The sequence below is a fragment of the Leptosomus discolor genome, chromosome 12 (genome assembly GCF_034619465.1).
Source record: "Leptosomus discolor isolate bLepDis1 chromosome 12, bLepDis1.hap2, whole genome shotgun sequence".
NCBI classification, from domain to species: Eukaryota; Metazoa; Chordata; class Aves; order Leptosomiformes; family Leptosomidae; genus Leptosomus; species Leptosomus discolor.
In genome coordinates this window covers 13,129,111-13,153,419 of record NC_141402.1, presented here as the reverse complement: position 1 = coordinate 13,153,419, position 24,309 = coordinate 13,129,111, and positions in this window count along the sequence as shown.

Sequence of the window (24,309 nt, the reverse complement as noted above, 5' to 3'; positions counted from 1 at the left end):
TATTTTCTTCTCTCTTCTTTGTCTTTCTCTCTTTCCTGAGCCCACCCTTTACTGCTCCCCATGCCTCTGCTAAAAGCTTCAGGTCATTCCTCAGGCAGTCCCCTGACAAAATTACACTCAGAGAACATCCACTTCTTTCCACATCACCCAAACCACCACCCAAGAGGAGAGTTAGTACCGCCTGTTCCAAACATGCAATGTATGGATGACAGCCCATCATAAAAACATAGGGTGACATCAGTAGATGTGGGAAGAGCTCACAAATGTTAGACTGGAGCTGACAGCCCCCTTGCAAGAGAACAGTGCTAATCACTCACCAGCTGAGACCTCAACTTCACTTCTCATGAGGGATGGAAGGGGCAGAGAGGCTTGCTGTGAAGTTCGTGCACAGTAGTGCTATCAAAGCAACCTTGCGGATCCATGCACAGAGACAGTCCATTTCACCTTCAGACTCTCCAAATCTCTCAACAGCATGATGGCTACAGCAACAGGGAGGCCCAAGCAGCATACCGCTGAAGTGACCATGGTGCTCAAATACTGGAGGAAGGGACTAAACAAGGGGTGACAGATCTTTAAGCAAGGTCTTTTTTTAACAAGGCAACAGGCCATATCTCAAGAGAAACAAGCATGAGGCAACAAACATCTGCAATTTAGTATTGGCATTATATTGGTAACTGAACAACCAAAATCAAGGCCAGTTTTTGAAGCCTTCTTCAAAAGCCTTGTAGTCTGCAAAGGCAAAGGTAGGTAGAGAAGCAGAGAGGGGATATAATCATACCAAGAACTCAGGCTGCACTCTATTGCCTTAGGAGGCAGCATACCCAAGGGGCTAATGGCACAAGTTTGGGAGAGCATTCAAGCAATGGATGTGAGCCTCGAGATCTGACCTGACAAACTTGTGGAAATTACTGCGTCAGGATTTTGGCTGAATCAATACAGCATAAAATGACTCCAAAATATTAGAACTCCAGATTAACAGGAGCACAAGGAGAGATACCTGAAGCCCAGCTGTCACCTGTGAAAACTGCAGGTAGGCCAGTTTGCAACCAGACTGAGAAGTGCATATGCTCACGTAAGACTGAGCAAGCTATACCAGTTGCATTAGACTGCAGAATAATTTGACTACCAGCTGAAGGTAAAGAGGGATCTTCCCTTCTAACATGATATAACTGACCAGTGAATTGGGTGTCCTCTTGCTAGAGATCAACACTATTCCTCACAGAAGAGGCACATCACAGACCTGTCCTGCCACAAAAACTTCAACATTCCTGAGCAGATGGGCGGAGGGGACATAGACACATAACAACCCAGAACTCCTGAGGCAGATGTTCTCTTCTCTCACCTCCTGATAGTGGTCCCTGTAGAAAAGACTCACCTTGCTACGATGTGAAGCAGGATACCATTCATCTCTAATAAGAAGAGCTCAAAATGGTCAGAGCGACCTTCTTTACAAAGAATAAGGTTTGGCCTACCTTGTCTGAACTTCAGTATCTGACAATCACCAACAAATACCTCCAGCATCATGCTAGCAGCAATCAGCCTGTGGGATAAACGCTATCTATCTGCAGGGATGAACATCTTCCTTCCACCTCCTACCACCCCCCATACCAGGGTCCCAGAATCCCCTGGCACATCCACAGAGTAACACTGCCCTGTAGTGACTAAATGCAGCTCCGGCCAGCTGAACCCCCACACCACAAAGTCACCTACACCCCCGAGAAGGTAAAAACCAACGCCAAAGAACTAGGCCTGACTCACAGCCATTGCCAGCACCATTCTTACTATTGGCAAACACCATGAAAACCACTAGCAATGAAGACAGTCAAAGCAACCCAAACCTATTTCCACTGCTCCAAATACGTGACAACTCAACACCCCCATCCACCCTATTCCATCAGGTCTATCCATGAGCCCAAGCTGCTTCTTCTTCACTTCCTTACTCCTCTTGGTGCCTTCTCGAGGTCCCTGCCATGCCATTGCTCAGACCTGACTAGTTCTGGATCTCCAACTACTGACTCTGAGCAGACAACTGTCTTAGGAAACCTCAATCTTTAATGAAGCGAAAGCAGATCTCCAAAAAGGGTGATGGTGTGCAGCTGACAGCTGGGCTATTTGCTAGCACAGGAGTAATCTCTGTGGCTTGCTCAACTGAGCAAGCAACGCATTCTCAGGATGGATAGAACACAAGCTGGACTCCTACCTTTTGACTACATCCTTCCTGCTCAGAAAGACACGCCACCGCAGAGCACAGCATTATTTTTCATCCACCTCACACCTTCCTTTCCCCCTGCAGCTTCCCTAACAGCCTGGCCCTACCGACACGAGGAGTCCATGTGCACGCACTGAGGAAAAGCACGGCTGGGCAGGGGCTGTCTTTATGGGGCACACATCAGCTACGTTTCATCGCTGAAAACAGAAGGGGATCAGGGAGTGCAGTGGCAATTTAATTTACTGGAGATCTGGCCCCATTATGTACTACTTTGTGCATAATTAAGGGATGCTATGAATGTGCCAACATGGCCCAGGGCTGGGTAGAATATGTGTAACCCTGGTTGAGAGGAAGAGGCAACAAAAGAACCTAAGAGAGGTCTGAAACCAGGAAAACAGGCTTGTTTATGAAGCCAAAAAGAGAGTGCAGCATATTTCAAAGCCAAGGGAACTTTTCTTGCAAATTTACTTTGCCTTGGCTACCTGGCCACTCTCACATAAACAATGGAGACACACCAAGAAAGCAAGGAGACTTCACAGAGGTTATAAAAATATCACTTGTGTAATTAGACTGAATCAAAACTCATGACTTTCTGGTTGGAAGGAATGCGTGTGTTTCCCCTCTCGTTTCTTTTTCTCTTTTTTTGTTTTTCCTCATAAAAATCTAGATAAACAAAAGCCCTAGGATATTGGATGGTGCCTTGCATATTGTTTTAAAAGCAGGAACAACAACAACAGCAACCACCGTGGTGAGGAGGAGTGCCCGTGATTGGCGCTGCACGGCCCCTGTTTTGCTCTGTTTGCAGGAGCTGTTCTCGCCCTTGCTCTGCCCCGCACAACGTTCGTCCGTGGGTCCCGTCCCAGGACACGACGAGGCCCCGTCCCGTTGTGAAGCACCTCCCTGCTCTTCCCCCAACTGCGGCACTGCTATTTTTCAGTGGGTCACTTAACTAACTGTGGCAAATTGGATTTACATTCCTATCTCTCTCCTCGGCTTCACGGGCGATTCGCTGACGGCCTCCTTACAGACGGATAACTGACAACAGGAAAGGGGAAACCAGCGCTTTAGATGCCCTCGCCTACCATGACTCGTTCATGAACTCTGCGGGGCAGGGACCGCGTGCTGCTGTGCACAAGGAGTCCGCAGGCTGGCGAGACGCGGCTCGCAATATCATCCACACCCCCACATTCACGATAGCCACTAACTTTCATGCACTTCATAAAATCCTTCGGATAAAAAGCATGAGTGTTGCCAGCTTTCAAAAATGTTGTGTGTGGCCCTAGAACAGAATGATATAGGCTTCAAAATAATAAGACTTAACCAACCCAAAAGTATGTGGAGTATTTTTCATCTGTTTTCTCATTTGGACCCTCGAGGCTTCATATTTTCGAGCGAAGTTGTTTTCTTCCAGGATCAAGAGAGCTGGAAATGCTGGTTTAAAAAAATAAAAATAAATAGAAAGCTGAGAATCTCATTCAGCCTCTTGATTCCAGGAGCTCAAATAAAGACCACAAGTCTCAAATAAAATCCACAAACATCACAAGCTTCACGATGATATTCAACAACAGATGCCAGCATTCAGAAGCATGAAATGATAATTCCCACCTCGCTGGATCTGGTTTTATTTTCTTTCTCTCACCTCAGATTCTGTGGCTGTTTTTCTCTTCCTATAGGGACCCTATTTCTGGGCAAATACAACAATTTCTTACCATACAGCAGAAGGTGTAATCCTATCTATCCGTCAATTGCTTTTAAAATTCTTTAGTCCAGGAGGTTTCACAAAAACCTCCAACAGAAGTTCAGCAGAAGTATAAAACCCAAGTAATGGTCTTAATGAGAAAAGCTGCATCAAGAGTCCTACATTTACCCTTTCTGTTACTTTACTACTGCTCAGTCAGCTCTTGTGTGCCCTTAGGTTGCTCTCTCCTAAGTCAGCAGATGATGGATATAGGGACAGGAGACTGGAGGGCAGACTCCTAGGAAATGAAGAGACCCTGACAGGGAGGAACTGCAGGCTCAGTGCCACCTTTGGAGGCTCAAAACAAGACAGTGGATTTAGCAGGGAGTGTCAAGGCTCTCAGCCCTGCACAGGAGAACTTTTTACTTTTTTTTTTTTTTTTTTTCCCCAACCATAGTAGATAAGGAGGAAAAAACCCGAAACAACCCACATTTAGAACAAAGACCTTCCTTTGTTTCTGTCATCAGAGCAGAAAAAACTCTCTCTTAGAAAAGAGCTTAGAAAAATGGCGATTCCTACCTCCCATATATATCCGCCCTAAACACACTCTAAAATCATGCTATATTACTTCGGGGCAAGTTTGGCGGTATGCAGAGGCTCATAGGTAAAGGACCCCCACCGAGAGCAAGGTAAAGACACACATTTCAGTTGGGTGACTGTATATAGGCATATCATCGCTGCCTTCTAGAGGTGAAATCAAGAAAAGATAGCAGGGTGACACGCCGTCTCCAACTATCCAAATACAAGCAGCTTTAACTGCTCTCAGAAGGTGTTGATCCAACAAAAACAAGAAATAGAAGTCAATGGATCTGAGTGGAAAATATTATAGCAGTCAAATAGGCTGCTCCAATAACACTACCTCTACCCACAGGTATGTTTGAAGGGGATGGGGAGAGAAGGGAAAAAGAGAGAAGGTTCTGTGCTAAATATCGGAGAAATTTGGGCTTGTTTGGGGATAAGGATTTTTTCTGCAGAAATCCCACCCACTACTAGGGAGCTGCGTAAGTCCCAGAATGCCAGAGACTGATGGGTGATGGAAATATCCATCATGAACTGCTACAAGCAGTCACAAGGCCTTCCCATAAGTCACTGCAAACTCAAATTAGGGTCATCAACATATAACAAGGTCATGGCCCAACCATTTCAGTACGCAGATAGCAGTGCTGTGATGAGTAAAGTCATGCAGCCCCACACCTCGCTGCAGGTTATCTATGCCTAAACAACCTCCAGCCTCCTGCCAAGGGTCAACACTCTGGGTAAAACAGTTGTGTGCAAAAACTTGTGTTGTTCCACAAACAAAACAGAACAAGTTTTAGGCCTAAAAACTTGGTTTACAGGGTCTCTCACCCCAAGGAACAATAACATCAGTTTTACAACCTGTAGAATTCTCATTCTTTCTAATATCCTTGCACACACACTTGCATGGAGACATCCACATCAAGCTAGACAGCCCTCAGCATACACCATGTGTTTGCATCAAGATGGCCAAAGAACAGCCCTGCAACAACCTCCTGGAGCCACTGGCCAGCAGAGATGGCTGAGACACTTCACCAGATGAAGAGCTCTGCTTGTGCAGCATGGAAGCACAGCTGCTGTGGCAAAGGCATTTTAGCAGGTCGGATCCGAGCCTAAAAAACAAGACTCCATCTTGCCTTGACCCATCCTTGCCTAGAGGGTTAGCAGTTCACAAAAGAGCTTGTAGTACAAGGCTGCAATAGTCTTGCAGCACATCTGCTCTGTTATCTCAACACATGGACAGCTCCCGCTAGTATGATCCATCCCTTATTTTTACACGCACCAAAATACACCGAATTCCTTCCTTCTCCCTTAGAAATCCAGTGCTGGCCTAGCTTGCCACCTCCCTGTTGGACAGCTCAGTCACGCCGAGTTCATCCCGCCAATGCTGGTGAGAGACGAAAACAGATCCTGGGGCTCCACGGCCGAAAGCTGGTCCCCCTCCAGGTCCCTGAGAAATCCTTTGCGGTCGCAGGGACGTCACTGCTGAGGTGGGCTCCACCTCAGACCGAGGAGGGCTGCCTCTGGTTGTTATTAGCTGTACTGAGGATTAGAAGGACAAGGAGGCATCAAGCCAGAGTCTACTCCAAAATGCAGTGATCCTACATTTGCAGAACATGCATCTGGCCTTCATTAATTCTTAAATGGTCCAACGTGGGTAGAGGAATCAGAGCGGGGGGAGGAAAGGGAGCTAAAGCACTGCGCACTGCACAGGGCAGTCACGGGGGACGTTCGGGCAACAGGCTGTTTTGTTTTGAAGATGTTTCTGATCAAGGAGTGTCTTATCCAACGTGTGTCATAGCATCAGTGTGACTGTGCGTGGTCCTAGGTGCATGTGTGGGACAGACAGGCTCCAGCAAGGGCTCGGCCTCAAAATTTCTCATGGTAGTCATCACAAACCTTAGGATGATAGCCTTTGGGGGGCAGGCTGAGGAAGGACACTAGGTGTTCAGCCATGAAATGGTGACGAGATGGTCTTTCACCCTGCCAAAGGAGGCACCAGAGTTAAGCATGCACCCTTCAAGAGCAGATCTCAGAGCACGGGTAGGCTAGAGAAATGGGGTGTCAACACCCACCTTTTCTCTCCACATGGCTGGAGGCATCACCATCTTTTCCCGATGGCCCTGAGAGTAAATGAGGGGGGGGAGGGTGCCTACATTTCCTCCAGGAGGGAAGAGCATCCCCTGTCTTGAGGACACAGGGGTGGCAGATTGAAAGAGAACTTCAGTCTGGCTCACGAGGATCAGAGTCCATCTGCAAGCGTGGCTATGAGTGTACATCAAAGGGTGATTCAGCACGCATGAATATCTAGATGGGTGGGTCGCTGAGCACGCAGCTGAGTGTGCTTGTGTGGGCAGCAAAGCACATGGCGTAACAACAGGGCACAGGCAGCCCGTGGATAAACAAGTGTGTCAGAAGTGAAAGGACACAGCAGGGAAGGGGACTTGTTCAGATGAACGAGTTAAGAACTGTGCCAATTTCTGTCCTCCATTAAACCTGGGACATCCCATTGCTTTGCTGTGGCACAACAGCATACAGCTAATGGAGGGGGAAGTGGCCAATAGCCCATATCCCCTGGGTGGCATCAGATGGAGACACCTGCACTGATTCGGTGCTCAGAAATGGGGCAGACCTTAGGTTGACCTGACCTCTAAATGAGCAGAATGGGAGCTGCGGGAAATGACACTGTAAACAGGAAGGCATGAGATAAATAAGAGATGGGGAGAAAAGAGATCTATTTAAAGTGGCAGTTGCTTTTTAGCTCCATTTCCCCTCTTCTGCTCAGTTAGAAATGAAGGCCCCCACCCTTTTCTGCTCGTCTGCCAAGACAGCATACACTTACCACTTGCAACTCTTTCCTAGCTGAGGCAAAGTTTGCTGCACGCCCCTGTTAACACCACTGCTGAGGCTGTCCAGGAAACTGGGGAGAACACGTCTACATGCTCCAACAACTTGAAGACATCTGGGTACGAGGTTTCCAGCTAGCTCCTGTCTTGGGTGAGCCAAAGCTGTCATATGGAACATGACAATGCCCAGTGATCTCCCCTCCACCTCCTCAAGTGGAGGTTGGGATAGATGCTGCACCATCATGCGATGTGAGACGGTGCCTCTTCCTAAGCGTTTATGTTGGTTAGAGGCAAAAAAACACATCAGGGAGAAGTGACCAATACAGAGTGGACAAGAGGGAACAAGTCCTCTTCTAGCTCCATCCAGGGCTCAGTGCCTCTAGGAACTGAACCTTGCCCAGCATCAGTCCAACCTCAAGTTCTGCGAACTCCAATCAGTGCACTTTAGGGGCATTACTCTGCTCTGGTGGTCCCAGAACAGAGATCAGTCTTTAGCTTCTGCAGCCTGATGCAGCTCTAATTTTAAGCCATTTTAAACAGAGCAAACCTACATTTAGATATTAGACATCCACAGTTCTGTGCTCCCACTCTCAGGTCACAAACACACACTTTTCCCATTCTGATGCACTAACAACCAATAAAAAAAGAGGGGGAATCTTTTGGTCAGCATAAGCTTTTTTGTTGCATTCTCAGAACTGGATGTTCCTTGCCTAGAATGAGATTTTAGCTCTGCAATTTCTGATCACTTCTACTGGCAACTGCCTTTCCCTTTACTCGGATCTCCCCTGATCTCTTCCATTAAGGAAGCAGCAGAAGGCTGCGCCCCACACTTCCAGGGCAAAATACAGCACTGTCCTAGGACAGTTCCTGTGTAGGAGGGATCAGCCCCATTTATCTGAGAGAAAAAAGAAAGAAAAAAAAAAAGAAAAACACCAAACCAAATCAACTCAGTCCTGTTACAGAAACCCAGTTAAGTAGACAAGCTAAACAAAATACAATTAGGTTTCCTTTGGCCAGCCTGGAACATATGGTATTCGTCAGCCAGTCGTGTTCCTCTCTCGATTCTGGCAGGAGATAGCTAACTTGTTCCAAGCACTAAGAAAGCTCCTGGAAAGTCAGCATGCTGAGCAAACTTTTGGAGGGGGGCTAGCTGGGGATATAATAGCTCACACAGACACAGATTTGACAGCATTTCTTCCACATTGTTCAGCGCGGCTCTAGGTTACAATGCCTCTGGCTTTAGTACATTCCTAGTTCACATCGTTCCCTGTGGTATTGCATCTGTAAGTCCTCATTTGCTAAGCACACACGCAGTTCTGGGGTTGAGGGCTCCTACTAAGTAGGCAGACAAAGGTGTGGAAGGAAGAGAGGTTCCTGTGGATTTAGGCTCAAAGAAATCCTAAAAAGGCAAATTGCGTCAACGAGCAGCACAGCAAGCCCCTTATTACATTACCTTTCTGAGGCAGGCTGAAAATGGCTGCTGCCAGCCCAGAACAGACCGGTGAGCGGTTCCCCACCGAGAAAACAGCAATAAGTACCATGGTATCACAGAGATTGGTTGCTGCAGAAAGGAATAGCCTCTGAATTTGGTCATCAACCAGAATACGCCACGAGGAGTCTGGCTCTGCACTAGGAATATTCTGCTCTGTTGCAGTTTACAAAAAAGTTAGCAAAGAGCTGATTCACAGAGAAATGAGCCTGTGTTTTAATAGAGCGAACTGCAACGGTGCTGCGGTAGAGTAATATCTGCAAAATAACTGTCCTGGCAAAAGCAGTTATGTCTATGGGAAAAGGATGCTGATAAAGGACAATTAATTTATTCCAGCGCAACAGAGACTTCAGACTGGAAGTGAGCAAAGTGCTTCCCCCAGCACATTCTAGGCCTGCATGAGAACTGCAGATGCTTTTTGAGTCCACATAGTTCAGTTTCCTCACTGCCAGGGCTGGCCTGACAGCACTTGCATAGGTTTGCTTGGTCTGCTATAGGCCTTTTTTCAGCAAGGAAGCCAATTTATTTCCTCCAGTGCAGTTACAAGCCAACACTGCCTGCAAGTTTCTGCACTGCCTTTTATCTTCACATATACAGTTGGTCTTACTGCATATCTGTTCCTCCCCTACCCCTGTTGACAGACAGCCTGGGTAGCTCAGGCCACTGCAGCCTCGGCCTTAGTTTTTCTTTGGCAGTGAAAAAGCGGGAAATGTGATTATAAAGAAGAGAAAGAGGATTTCTTCTGACCGTTCCCTGTGCTCTTTGGTCCACCCGTTTGCTACCAAAGTCAGGCTTCCTCCCTCTTAGGCACAGTCACTCTTGCTCCTTCACAGCAGAAGACCAGAGTGTTCCAACCTCTGTAACATACGGCTCTTCAATGAAGTTCTTGCCACGTCAGTAACACTTCAGAATACCTTGACCTCTTTTACCCCCCTCCTTGTAATCCTATAGCCTTTGTAGCAGGAGGTATTCCCTCACTTCCACTTCCAGCTTTTTGGCATCCAAGACCTGGCTCAGGCAATAGGCTTCTGTATGTCCTCACTGCATCCACCATAGACACTCTTGTCAGGTTTATCAGCATCAAGTGCATTGGGAAAGCATTTTCCAACCTTCTGGGTTGCTATCAAGAGTCAGCAAAACTTGCCATGATCACCAGCAATGTGCTAGAGCACATCAAGCACTGAAGTGCTCGCAAAAAACCTTTGCAGCTGTTTCTGTTCCTGGACTGCCGAGCCCCATCACATTCACCACCTCAGCTGCAACGCATAGTTCCGATGTGGCATTTCTTTGGGATTATGCCTACGTACTCTGTCAGCTCACCTCTTCTGCACGCTGGCCTATCAGATGTGTTGCTCTTGCTCTACCTTAAGACTAATGGGAGCGATCCTCCACCGAGGTTAACGGGTGCAGCACACTGCTCACAATCGGTTTTGGCACAAGCAGTGCAGCCAGACAAGCCGCCTGTCCTTCGCTGGGAGGGACCAGCTGAGTTTTGCTTTCAGGAACCGAAGAATCAACTGCGGCTTCATCCTTCAAGAACACCATCCATCACCCACCCAGGAGCTCTGCAGAGTGAGGCAACAGCACGTCATCATCCCCTCCCTGCAACACAGAGCCGAGTGTGGCTGGCTTTTGTTCTTGCCCACATCACACAGACTTCAGCGGAGCCTGGTCACCGAGGGCCATTCATCTCTTTTGCTCTCAGGTCCTGCTCAGCAGCACCCTACTGAGCTTTCCTCATCCATCATTACTGGCAATTTCATCTCTGTCTCTTGCTGGGCACTTCCTCCCCGTGCCTTTGAATCAGAGGGTTTTTTTCCTCCCTCAAAGGAGCTTATAATATTTACTGCATGGTATTGGAATCTCTGGACTGAACTGAGTCATAGTTCAGCAAAATTAAACTGGTTTCATCTTCCTCACAGTAGGAAATTGGCCATACTGCAGCTGTCTTTCTGTTTTTCCTGTTTAAACCGTCCCATCTTCCTGTGACACTGTCCTCAGAGGCAGAGTAGCTGAAGCACATGGCTTCCAAAACAGGAGATAAAATGGCTGTTGCCAAAGGTTGTTTGCAAAGCCATTCAAAGCAAGAGGGGACTTCACAAATTTTCCAATCATTAAGCAGAGTTACAGCATTTGGCTCCTTCCTGCAGTCTCCCAGTATCTCTCATTAACACTGGTTTACTACTGCTCTTCTGGGAGTCAAGAGTGAAATTTCCACTGGCTTCCAGGACGGAGGACGGAGCTTTCTAATGCAAACCCGGTGCAATGTCCCTGCATGCCCTATCCCAGGCTACGTGACTTCACTGGAGACCACGGCAGACCACAGCACCCCCTCAGTATGCTGCTTTTAGCACCGTAGGACTCCATGCATTATTTAGGTTACTTCACACCTTGGAAAGTATCATGCAATATTTTAAAAGCCTTCAAAACCGTGCAGCAGATAAACAATGAAACCACACATACGCAGAGACCTCAAAGGGCACCGTTATGTTGCATAAGCCCGTGCCAACGGTTTTCAACCTGCCGTGCATCCAGGATTCCTCCCCTTCCCTGTTAGTTCATTGAAGCCACACAATTTTACGCGAAAAAGCATAGCGCCAAGTATTCCGGGCTGCCCAGCACGGGTTGCTCGTTGGCACGACCCAGAAGGGCATGCTATACAAGCTGCTCTTTCATGCAGGGAGCCACATTTCTCAGCAGCAAGTGAGGCGAGCTTTCAAAGATGGGCATGTGCAAACATATGCCACGTTTGTTTGTTTTCTTGTACTGGCATTACTCAGTGGTGTATCTGCTATGGGAAAAGTACTTATATTCTGAAAATACCTAAGCACAAACATTGCTTTTATGTACATGAAGAGAAGAATTTGAGAGCCTGCGTTAGCCACTTGTAAATGACTGTGCCCACCTCGCTTTAAAAACTGGCGCAGCATGCAAGTAAACGTAAGCATAATAAAAAATAATAGGAAACAGACAGGCAATAGAATTAAGAGCAGCAGCCAGCTGGGATCTTCTAACCAGTGACATCAAGGGATTGCTGAGGTAATACACTGATGGGTTTTAAATTAACTGTAACCACTCAGGAAAAAGATCTAGGCGTCACTGCGGACAGCTCAATGAAAACATCTGCTCCATGTACAGAGGCCACCAAAAAAAAAATGAACCAAAAAATGTTAGGTTGAATAGAATAAAGAACAATACCAAAAATGTTATAAATGCCGCCACATAAATCAATGACATATTCACACTTTGAGAATGGAGCTGAAGTCTGCTTGCTCCATTTCAGAGAAGGGATAGCAGGAACAGAGGCCAGAGAAGGATGCCAAAAAATCATTAGAGGCACAGAAAGGTTTCCAAGGTCGTCAGAAGGAGAGATCAAGGTCCAAATGGTTCAAAATAGCTTGCACTAGAAGTGTATAAAATGGTGAGTGAGATAGTGAAGGTTCTCCCATTTGCCCTTTCTTACGCTAAAGAAATAGTGGCCACGTAAAACACTCCAAAAATACTATTACAACAGGAAAAAGAAACCTCACCAATGTTTTGTAGATTACCCAGTTAACAAGTGGAATTTGCTGCCACAAAGTGCCAGGCTGAGACTTAAGTGGGTATCCAGAGAGGGATGTGCCATCTCTCACCACACTGCCACCGCACGAGAATGAATGACATGTATATGATCCACATGTGCCTGCTGGCTCACATGCCTGGGCAGGCACTGAACTCCTGGGGCTAGGAAAATGCAATGAAGAAAGGTAGGGAGGAACCTGATACTGGTGGGACTGCAGGGAGAGGCTGAAGGAGAAAAAGGTGCCTGGAAGAGGAAAATGGGAGATAAAAAACTTGTCACAATCTGGAAAAAGGTAAGGGAGGTGTTTTGTGGTGTTTCCTTCTGCACTCTCCACGTGAGAGAGAGGAAATCAAGATGCTGCTAGGCTGTGTTAAAGCATGCAACCTGGTGCTCTAGATAAAAAGAGAGACGGCAAATGCTGGCTACAGGTGCATGTTTACAACCACAGCCAGCTGGGCTGCGGACAAACCAGCCAAGCCATGACAAAGCTGCGCCATTCAACACTGCCGTGCCACGCTCCAAACACCAGCATCCCAGTCCATCCCCTGGCACCACGTCCCCTTCGCAGCCCGGTTCACTGCTCAAACCTCCAAAATAAACAAGCAACATCTGCACATCCTGCAGATGGGGAAATCTCAGGCAGTTTTGCGTATTTTCTGTCTATGGTTTGATTTAGGCTGACATAGAGAAACCAGCTTCAGCACTTGGCCAGCAAGAAGGGCTAGCCAGTAGAACACATTTTGAACAGCCTGTGGAAACCCCATTTTTTCTAGCTTACCCACAGAGCCTCCAGCTGCACCATCCAAGAGCCTCACGGTCTTTGAGGGTATCTGATAGGTACAGAGCAGGGTTTCCCTCCACCACGCAGGGACCTATGACAGCACAGACAGCATCGAGCGCCTGCAGCTCAGCAGATTCTTCTGTTGGGGCAAAGATTGCACATCAATGTGCACAATCCCAGCAGTTACCTAACTAAAAGGGCCAACAAAGCTCTTCAGAGAATGGCCTCTATGTTTGCTGTAAGGGTCAGCCCGAGCTGCACGTGGCTCTGAATTCCTTCTCAAAAAAGAGTGTATGGGCGAGGACGGCAGAAACACCCGTGCAGTCACTGAAATGGAGCAATTTTTCTTTCGTGTTCAGGGATTTCCCCAAGTTCTTCCCAGCTGCAGTAACAAGAGCAGTCAGGGCGATACCGTGAACACATGGGAAGCATTAAAGCACGACACCACACAGCACTTGGCTCCAACCACCCTGCCCACATGTATCATGGAGCACAAGGCCACCTGCTCCTCTGTCCATCAATGTGCCCATGAGATGTCCATGGCAGGGCTTTCCTCTGCTTATGCAGGCCCAGCAGTGGGCTTTTTGATTCCACTGTGCATGCTTGGTGGTGTGGATGCCCACCCAGGCACACCACCACAGGCCTGAACTGGAAATGTGTCACCAGGCAAGCCATCACACAGATGTACGGTGGCGGATTTACAAGCACCTGCACATCAAGGAGCAGTCCTGGTCCTTGAATGAGACCATCCACCCCCAAAGGCACGGGTCTTGTCAAACTTTCCCCTTGGAAACAGCAGACGGGCAAGATCTTGCCCTGTGATCCCAGGACAGTGAGACTTTTTTTCCTCCTTCCCCTCCTGTGTGTTCCCCTCCACCTACCCCTCTCCCAGGAAGCACAGAGCATCATAACCGGAACAAACACCAACAACAGCAATGCAAAACCCCCAAACAACCCCACGGCTACTCACACAACCTTCAACACCAAGCTGCCTGCTCCTAGTTTCCCCTCCCAGCCTAGGAAGGGGGAGCCCCAGCGCAGTGACCCATGGCACGTATCACCCATTGCCCAAGGTACTCTTCTCCACACCTCCTACTCCTAATTGCACCTGCCCTCCTTGCCCACCACAGGTCTGCCGGTGGGGAGCCCCACCACCACCATACCGTGCACACAACATAATAAAGCAACAGAGTCCAGTGTTAAGCAAGGCTTTTATGTGCAGCCAGCATTTCAAAAGGCACAGTACATGCTGTATGCTCAGTGCCGTCAGACTCCAAGGCTGAATTCTCCAGTGTTTTAGGAAAAAGGTAAGGCGGGAGGAGAGTGTGAGGGGGGGAACAGACCAAGCTTTGTGGAATTCTTTTTAAGAGTGTATGCATGACTGTATAAAAGGACATTTTTTTTTCCTGACCTCAAAAAGACAATATTATTTCACACAGACCTATTTCCAAGAGCAGTGAAGCTATTTCTACATGAAGCAGTGCCTGGTAGAGGCAGAGGCTGTGAAGGGGAAACCCTCTCTCCAAGTACGACATGGAAATTCCTTGACCTCAGCTGCAAAGCTGATCAACAGGCGTGCAATGGGCCAATGAAACAGAAATTAAAATACCAGAGTGGCCAACACAGATGAGGGCAGGTGTGTAAGGGAGAAGGCACAGCTTGCTTTTTCCAGGCAAAAGGCCTGAAAAAAAAAAAAAAAAAAAAAAAAGCAGACGTGCCGGACTGGGAAGAAGAGGAAAGCAAAGCAAAAGTGAAGGTACTGAGACATTGGTTAGAAAAGCAAAGACTTAAAATGCCAGGCAAACAGGTTCTGATTCATACACTACAACCTGAAGGTAGAAAGGCAGGGTGCACAGTCACAGAAGGTAGAAATAAATATTTATTTTAGGCCATGCTATCATTGGGTGTGCTTCACAGAAAAGGTTGGGTGGGTGTTCGCTATGAACCCAGACAGAGGCAAATAGGTTCATCATCAGTCTAGACCTGGTAACACCAAGTAGTGACTACACCACAGACCTGTACCCTCTCTAAAGCTGTGTTTGCTTCCTCGGAAGGCCACTGGAGAAAACGGCACCAGAGTGAAACTACTTTTCCCGAAGGGCATTAAGGACACGCCAACCTACTGTCTGCAGCAAGAGTCCCACAAACAAGACGCCACTGGATAAAAAGCTGCACAGCAACAACTGACCAGTGTTAACTTCCTACCTCAAGGGAGACAGAGTCCTTTAGTTTCCTTCTCGGAGGACTGTATACTAGAATAAAAGCATCTGAGCCCTAAGAACCACTGGTGATCAGGACTGAACCCTTTGGGTTAGGCAAAGCATATAATTCCTCACCATGGCAGAAAAATGGTGTGTACCACAGCCCCTCTGTGGCTCTGTAATGGGATTGAGATGCTATGCAGCCAGGTCACTCTGTGTGTACATGAACTCACGGCACTTCCATAACACACCAGATGCATAGTTTACTCTCTCCCGGGGATAGATGTCAGTCAGAAAGGATCTCCCACTGTCAGAATCATTTGTCTTTTTCATGGCCCACTCCCAGGTTAACAGCAGGAAAGAGGACTGCAAGGTCTGGGCCACAGACCTTCCCAAACTCCAAGCAACCTGCATGAAGCGGAACGGCAAACACCAAAAAGCTCTAGTGGCATCCATAGGGCAGTTTAGGTACACACACAGGGACAGGGATGCCAAGCTTTGTCAGGGACATGAACCTCTTCTAAGATCGGCCGTGGCTGCAAGACACGTTGCTACAAGCCTTATTACAACTGTGCCCGTATTTCAGAGGAAAAGTGAGTCACAGCAGTCCATATACTTCCATCCTTTTCAGAGTCCCAAGAAACTCCACTTTACAAAAACCATTCAGTCGTTACAGGAAATGACGTGTACTGCAGGGAACAAGTTTGTTGGTGTTTAGATGCTCTCCATTAAGAATAAAAGCAACAAGGTCCAGTGCAAACTAGATCTATGCTCGGAGACCTAAAATTGGGTCAAAACCCAGCTCATCTTCAATGAGTTCTCAGAAACCCCACCAGACTGCTCTACTGCTCAGTAGCTGTAGTTTCAGTACCTTTTGGGTTTCTCCAGTGAAAGATAAGCCCTTGAAAAACAAGAGTGACAGCCGAGGAACTTGATTCCTACTGAATCTCCAACATGGGCTTCTTTGAATGCAACACCTATTTGGGATATATGGCCTTTTCTATTAGGCACCTAGATGCACCATGGATACCGATCCAGTCTCTCCTCTTCTTCCCTGGTCACCTGCCCCTCTTCTGCTAACGTCAGACTTTCCAAGGTCCCCCAGTGCTCCTAGTCTAGGACAGAAATGTATTTATTAGGGCAAAATGAACAGAGTGTGTATGAACTAGAAAATGAGTCCAGTCTGTTCAACTAGGGCTGGGCAAGCTTGTTTTGCCTAATTTAGAGGCCATTCAAACATTGTGGGTTTGAACATTACTGCATCAGTGTTTCACTTAGGAAAAACTGTGAAAAAAAAAAAAGGTGAAGAGAAGGGGAAAAAAATCCAATGGAAACATAAATAGCATATAACGTATATGGGGCACCCACTTGTGCCAGCATAGACCTTCTAAGCACTAACACATTGCACAGGCTTCCCTTCAGCTAGGAGTTCCTTTAAAATACTTTTAAAAAATAAAATTAACAAAAAAATCCTGAATCACCATATAGAGGTGGAATAAGCCCAAAGACGTGGATACACATGCCAAGGACAGCTGGTCCTAAACGCTGACCTATCTTCATTCAGACTTTGAAATCAAGGTCACGTAGATGAAGAACAGAGAGGTAATTTGCAAAGCTCTAAGCCCCGCTGACCGCTTTGGGTGAATCGCAGCAGCCCTCTGCATCAACAGGACGTGCTGCAAACTCTCCACAGATCCTGCAGTTGGTTCGTTAGATTTCTCCACCCCTCAGCTGCCCTTGGCTGCGTGCAGGACTCCCAACAACCCAGCTTTCTAGAGACAATTTCCATTGCTCATTTTACATCCCTTTTTCTTCTTTCGTGTCTTGATGGCAGTAATTTGTGTTTGGGTGACCATTAACAAACTGGGGGCCACTTCCTCAGATAAGTGACATTATATCAATGCCCATCAGCTAAAGAATAAGGCCTTCAGGTTCAAAAGCAAAACCCTATCTGAGGAGACAGCTGGTCTTTTCCCAAACTGCACCTCAAAAGCAGCAGCAGGGAAAGATGTGAGACATCCTTAAGGCAAGGAGTAAAAACTAGCAGAGGACACATGGTGAAAGAGAAAGGTGGGCACCAGGGAAGAAACTTAAGGCACTCCAAGAACAAGGCTCTCCTCACCAATCTGATCACATTAAACCATCTCCTCCATCACACATCTCCATTTCAAAAGCCAAGAAACCACAAGAAAGCAGGTGGAAGCCAAACTGAAAATAGCCTACGTCCAGAGGCACTTTCTTTCCCCTCATCCTAAAGGTTACTTTAGGCAAAAAGAGAGACAAGAAACAAAGAGGTGGGGGGCTGGCAGTAGACGCTGCTTATCTGCCCATGAGCAAGGTCCAAGGGCAGAAAGCATGGCCTGACCAAGCAGCTCTCCCACCACCACCACCCTGCAGCCCTCACCATGAGATCTGCCAACCCAGAAGAGACCTCACTCAGGGAATTAACCCCACCTAAAACACCAGCCCTTCTCCTTCCCCCTTCTCCCCCAAGTCCTTTAAAGCGCCACCACCTGGGCAGGTTCATCCTCTGCTTCTATTTACACCTGGGCTATACCCCTCCTCACCAGCTGGTTCCATAAGCTGCACCCATAAGAAATGACGAGTTGTTTTTTCACTAAGAAACTGCAGATGAGATACCACCATCACGTTACACCACCTTCCCACACGGGCTCTGGGCCCTTCATGCCCAGGGGATGCCTTCAAGGCTGAAGCATGGTCATGCAGATGTCAACAGGGCTGCCCCAGCCCTGTCCTCACCTGCAGTGCAGAGGAAGGTGCCGAGAGCCCTGTATGGCGATGACCCTGCGCAAGAGGAATCCTTTTTCTTCTCCATACCATCTCTGACTTCCCCCCACCTAATCTATATTTTTTTTTTGGCCCCATGTATACTTTCCAGCTCGTTTCCTCTTGCGGTTCTCATTTCCCGCTCCTAGGAGGTGAGCTCATGTGTTTCTCAATTACCAGCCAAAGAAAGGGAAAGGGAGAAAGCAATCTTATGGAAACAGATGAAGTCATGCCTGTATAAGGCCGTATTACAGCTTGTGCTCACGGAGCCATGATGCAGACGTTGCTGCCCCCCAACCCTGGCAGGGCAGCCCAGCTTCCCAGTCCCCAGCTCAAGCTGTTCTCCTCGTGCTGAGGGAAGATGCTCTGCCGAGACGCAGTGAAAGCGGAGCGTGTTTGTCTCGCTGGCTTTTCCCTCTCGTCCCCCCTCCGCCCCTGCTTTCGATCCTCCCGCCCTTTCGTCCACCCCCAGCGATCCCCACGGATCTTTGACTCATTCACAGCACGCCGTTGAGTCAATAGCGAGCCCACAGACCATGTGCAAGGCTCCCAGCGCTGCGCACTCTGCCTACGGCTATGCGGACGCTGGAGAAGTTACACAAGGGAAATCTAAAGGCAATTAAAAGCATAATACAAGTGGTTGTTTAGAAAAGGTGGTGGGGAGGAGAGAATAAAATTAAAATAAATAAAGGAATGTTTTAATGAGCACAGCAGTGAAAGCAGGATTAGAGGTGCCTGAATGGCATCTCTATATTTCCCGTATGGAAGGGAGGGCCGCCCAGCGCAACCAGAGCTGACAAAAAAAAATTAGCTGGGCCTCAAGCTCAGAGAAACATTTGGCTAGAAAGGAAGGAAGGTAATTGCTGCAAATGGAGACTAATTCAGGAAGCAGCCAGCCCTACACAGGGCCAGTTCTTGTGCCACTACAGCACTAGGGACACTTCACGAGCGCTGGGTTGAGGGGCAGAAAAAAGCACAGGGAAATCTTCGGGGGAAAAAACTCCCACAAAACAAACAAGACAGAAAGACAACAAATCTCTCCTTCCCACTGTTCACACGTGCTTAGCGTTTCTCCTCCCTTGTTCCTCACTCCCCAAGGACACTTAGGTCCTGCTGGGGGTCCTATTCAGCCTTGCCTTCACCGGTCTATCCGATGGCTGTGGCGGGAGGGAACTCGGCAGCTCCCAAAGCGCAGACCATACCCCTTCCCCTCCCCCTGCCCCAGGAGAGGAGCAGGCTGGAAGGTGAGGTGCAGGGCACGGAGGATGTGTTTACTCTCATAACACCCCTGTGAGGTGGGCAAGTCATAGCCTCATCTGACAGATGAGGAACAGAGGCAAAGGGAGATTAAAGGATTAGCCCAAGGTCACTCAGGAAAAGTTTGTAGCAGAAGTGGAAATTAAACCCAGGTCTCTCGGACCAAAATCAGTGCCTTAAGCGCAAGACCAGACTTTCCTAGAGCTGGTCAACCTTTTATATTTGATAGTTTGTTTTATTTTCAAACAGAAAAACAGTTTATTTTCTAAATACACATTTTCATAGAAAAGGGAGATGGAAGAACTCATTTCCTGCAGGGAGGAGCCGCTTAAGATCTTATTTATTTCTTTTTAACTTAATTTCTTTTAGGTTTTAGCATTTCTGATGGGGGAAAAATGCTGCAGAAATTTCAAAGCACAGGAACACGTTTCTTTTCATTTATAATTCATCATGGGAAATACTTTCCACTTTCCAACCAGTTCTGCCCTGCCTCTCTTCGCCTTACAAGGTTTTTAATACCTTTTCATTATTTTTTTTTCATAACCTCTACTAGCTTAGAAAGCCTGCATGTTCTATACAGAGGCCTTTGTTGGACAACACTACCATCACTATAAAATCCCATTGATCACAAAGATACTTTACAAACAAATAGAGGCAACAGGTCCATGCCTTGACATATGTAAGCTGCAGGGCCAAATCTGAGTTAGACCTCAGCTGCTGCTGACTCTGCTCATCCAGTCCCTGTCCGGACCACGTCTCCCTCTGCCGCTGGCTCCGAAACTCCCTATTTTCTTCCCTTTATCGTGCCAGCAAGCCCAGTCCTTCCCAAAACACATCTTCCCCTTGGCTCTGAAAGCCCCTTGGCAAAGGAAGGCAGCCCCACTCCCCCTTCACACACGGGCCAGCTGAGGTCCACGGAGGAGCAACTACTTGTCCACGATCAAGTAGGAGACCAGCAGCAAAGCCGGGGAAAGAAGATGGGTTTCATTAATACAGAGCCTCTCTCCACTTAGACATGTGAAATTCAGCCCTTGCAGAGGCCCCTAGGAATTTACCATCACTATCCAAAATGGGAGGTTTTTCACCCCGAGACACTAAGCAGCGAGAAAGCCATATGAAGCAAATGCAATCTGAGGCTGGCGTATTTAAAGGTGACTTAAGGATCCAGACACTCGATTCCCATGAAAACAAACGGGAATCAGTAGGCAGAAAGGGGCTGGCTTATATTCATGCTAACCAACCAGTTAAAATTAGCTACAATTGGTAAAGCGTTTTGAAGAAAATGTGGAACGCTTATATAAAAGCTGAGTGTTGCTCAGAAACAAAGATCTCTTTTCCTGTAATTGTGTTTAATGATCTTTGAAGAACAAGAGGACAATCCACAAGGATGACTACCACCATCACACATGTTCCTGTGACAATGAGGGAATTGGGCTGAAACAAAGATTAATACGGTATCCTTACAAGGCAGTTTTCACTCCCAGTTTGCTCCCCCCTTTACTCGAAGACTTACTTGCACAAGCAGACAAGCTTCATGTATCAATGAAGTTGAAGTATTTCACCAGCAGAAAAGAAAGCACATTATAAACTTATGACCTGTATCAGTCCAGCTTATTCCATGTCCTGGAGATACCTAAACACTCAGCTACCACACACAAAAGGGTTTCGGTACCCTCCCCAGCTCTCAGCACAGCTGGGCTGTGTCTGGCCCACAGTACAGACCCAGCACTCTCCTCTGGGCTTGGGAAGGCTTAACCTAAGAGCAGAGCTTTGGCAGCATCGTAAGGGCAGGTCTTGGATCTCTTAACTGACCTTCGTGAACTGAAGACTGCACTATAAGCTCCAACAAAACCCTTTTCTGACTCGGTCCCAAGGGAGGGCAGTTTGTCCTCTCTGGGACAAGCTCCTCGAGGTTGGCTGACTTCTGCAACAGTCTAGAGCACCCTGCACTGCCACGTGAAGAGCTCGCTTACAAATTTTGACTCATCTGAGTCAGCGCAGATAGCAAGAGCAGCGTAAACCAGGATGCGCTACCCAAGTCACGTCCAAGGCCACCTGTAGATTTTTTGCATCTGGGCTGCGCCTGCAACCCCTCTCTCTGTCACTGCTTCCCCCAACAGCAGCTTAATTAACAGCAGGTGAGAAACTAAATTTACCAGATGCTCATGTGCTCACACACAGGTAGCACAAGGGCAGGGACCTTCCTCAGCTCAGTTGATTTGTTGTGGTCTGCTGCCAATGGTCAATGTTTCTTTGCTTCCTGAGGATATGCCCACAGGGAAGAGGTACAGAGAAACCTGAACACACTCACAGGGCTGCCTGGGAGAGGTTTGGGAGCAGCTGGTCCAGGGAGACAGGCAGGTGCTAATGCACTAATCTTCATCCTATTTTGTAGGTCAGGTCTGGATCTAGGACAGAAATACCTGGAGGAAAAGTTCTCCAGCCTGCTAGCACTATAAAGGCTGAATGTGGTTTTCACTTCTTTGTCCCAAGTTCTGGGTAAGATGAAGCGAATTCCTGGAAACTGAAGGGTTTGGACACTAGAGTCGTAGACTTGGAAAAATACTCCTTCTGGCTACGATGATTTATTTATAGTTGCAATTAAGGACAAAAAGGCTCTTCAGAGAGGGAGGATGAAGTGGAAACAAGGCCAGGCCTAGAAACCTGAGACTATGGGGATTCCCAGAGCAAAATTAATCAGTGGACTGAGTTGTTTTCTATTTATTTTTTTCCTAAATGGTTATCTCTTTATTTGGCATATCTGGCCCAGAGCTTTGCAAAACTACATTTCTGGCCCCTCCTCGTGGGCTTTGGAGCCAGGCCAAAAACTGGAATTGAGATTGGGGATGGGTCTCAAACTCACAAGAAGGGCTTGTGAGACTTCAGCCAGAAAGGTCACTCTACACCTTACAACTGGAGCCGTTCTCTGCTTGGCCGCAGCAAAGGTAGTGATGGCTTTGTGATGTGGCAGTGGAGGGAAAGAGCAGAGCCAGAAATCACCAACTGCATGGACGAGTAAGAAAGTGCAAGAAGGCAAGAAAAAGGCAAAAAGTCCTTGCATCTACAAGAAGAAATAGCGCATGGCAGGATTCTCTCTATGCAGGACTTTGATTTACAGCCTGCCAGGGTATACATTATTCCATCTCCTAAAAGAGTGGGTGTGGTGCAAACCCCCAGACAACCTTTTGAGCTGGAGCTCTGTAGATGTCTCTTAATCTCTTTTAGATCCAGTTTTTGGCCCTGCAAATAACCCCTGTTGAATAAAAGATCTGGCTCTAGCTGCCATGACCTGGATAACAAAGGAGGGGGGGAACTGCAGACCAATTTAGACAGCAAGTCAAAGGAGGTGCTCTTTGCTGCCCCAGTGCTTCACAGCCCCTTCTGACCAAGGGCTCTGATAAAGACCTCCAGGCTAGATAGGACCTCTGATCACTGCAGCAATCAGCAAAGTGCCCAGGCACAGCAAAATTAGTGATAATCTTTCCCTTGGGGAAAGTTTCAGAAAAGCCAGCACCGCTTTACTCCCAGAGACACTGAGGTCACCTCTGTTTGTCTGGACTCTCAGGCCTCAAGCTCCCTCTCCAGACTGGAGTAAGAGCCCCAGACAGCCTCACAGGTCATTACCACATACGTGTAAGCACCTCCAGCTAAAAGGCTGCTACAAATTGTCTCTTCAACCTGCATTTTCCTTGTTTATTTACCATGTTCCAGCCTGGAAGAAGAGGCTGCTGCTCCCTGTTTATACACTTTGCTCCAAGAGAGGTTTTTTCAGTCTGTTATTGTTGCCTGACTTCCACATTTCAACGCGGAGGTGCACTGCACCATCACTGTGCTACTTTTCATGCAACTTTCTCCCCGTGCTGCACCCGTGAGACACTGAAACATGCGTGGACTTCTAGCAGGAGTTACCACTAAATAGATACAAGAAGCACAGCTAAAACTAATGGCAGAGGTATAATACTGTAACCTAAAATGGGGAAGGAGCAGGACCTGATGAACTTTAACTCACAGGACTTAGCGAACTGACTGAAACAATTAGCAATTACCTATGCGTCTCTTGTCAAGCACGGCCGAGGTGCACAACAAAGAGGACAAAGCAGACTTCATGCCCTAAATTAAGTAAGCCTGTGGACTGCAGAAGGAGAAGTCAGCTTAGTTACAATTCCCAGAAAAAAAGTCTGAGACATAAATAAATAATGAATAAATACCACAAACTATTCGTAAGCACAGAAGATAACAAAGAAAAGTCTTAGGCTAATATGGATTTAATCAGAAATAAATTGCATCCAACTAAGGTAATTTCCCTCTATGACAGGCTGTGTCGATAGCAGAGAGGACGTTGACGTTACATGCCTTGACTTGTACAGCTTCAGATGCATAGCATCCTCCTAGGACATCAAACAAATGGTCTCCAATACACTTTCACATAGCAGATGCAAAAGTGACTGGAAATACAACACTTGGACGCTAACTATCAATGGGTCACTGTCAAAATGGAGGGATTAACCCAGCAGAGTTGTATTGTGTTTGTTGTGAGTCCAGCTTTCTTCAAAGTTTTCTCTAACAACTTGGGCCATGAGATAGATCACACGCTTGTAAAATACGCAGCTGCTATGTAGCTGGGAAGGACTGCCTGAAGACAGGTTTGAATTCTGATCTTGGCAGTGGGGAAAACATCTGAAAAAAAAAAAATTGGATCCTGTTCAGAAGAGATAAGGATGGGGAAAAACTGTCCACAAGTCCTCAGAAAATTATGCAGGGAGTTGAGGTGGACTGCAAGCTGAACATGAGCCAGCTTCATCTCACTGCTACAAACAAAGGACTAATGCTGTCCTGGGTTGTACAGACATGAGTCCAGCCTGTAAACCATGTGGTGTAACCCTTCTGCTCTGGTCAGCATGGCAAGGCCTTAGCCACAGCATC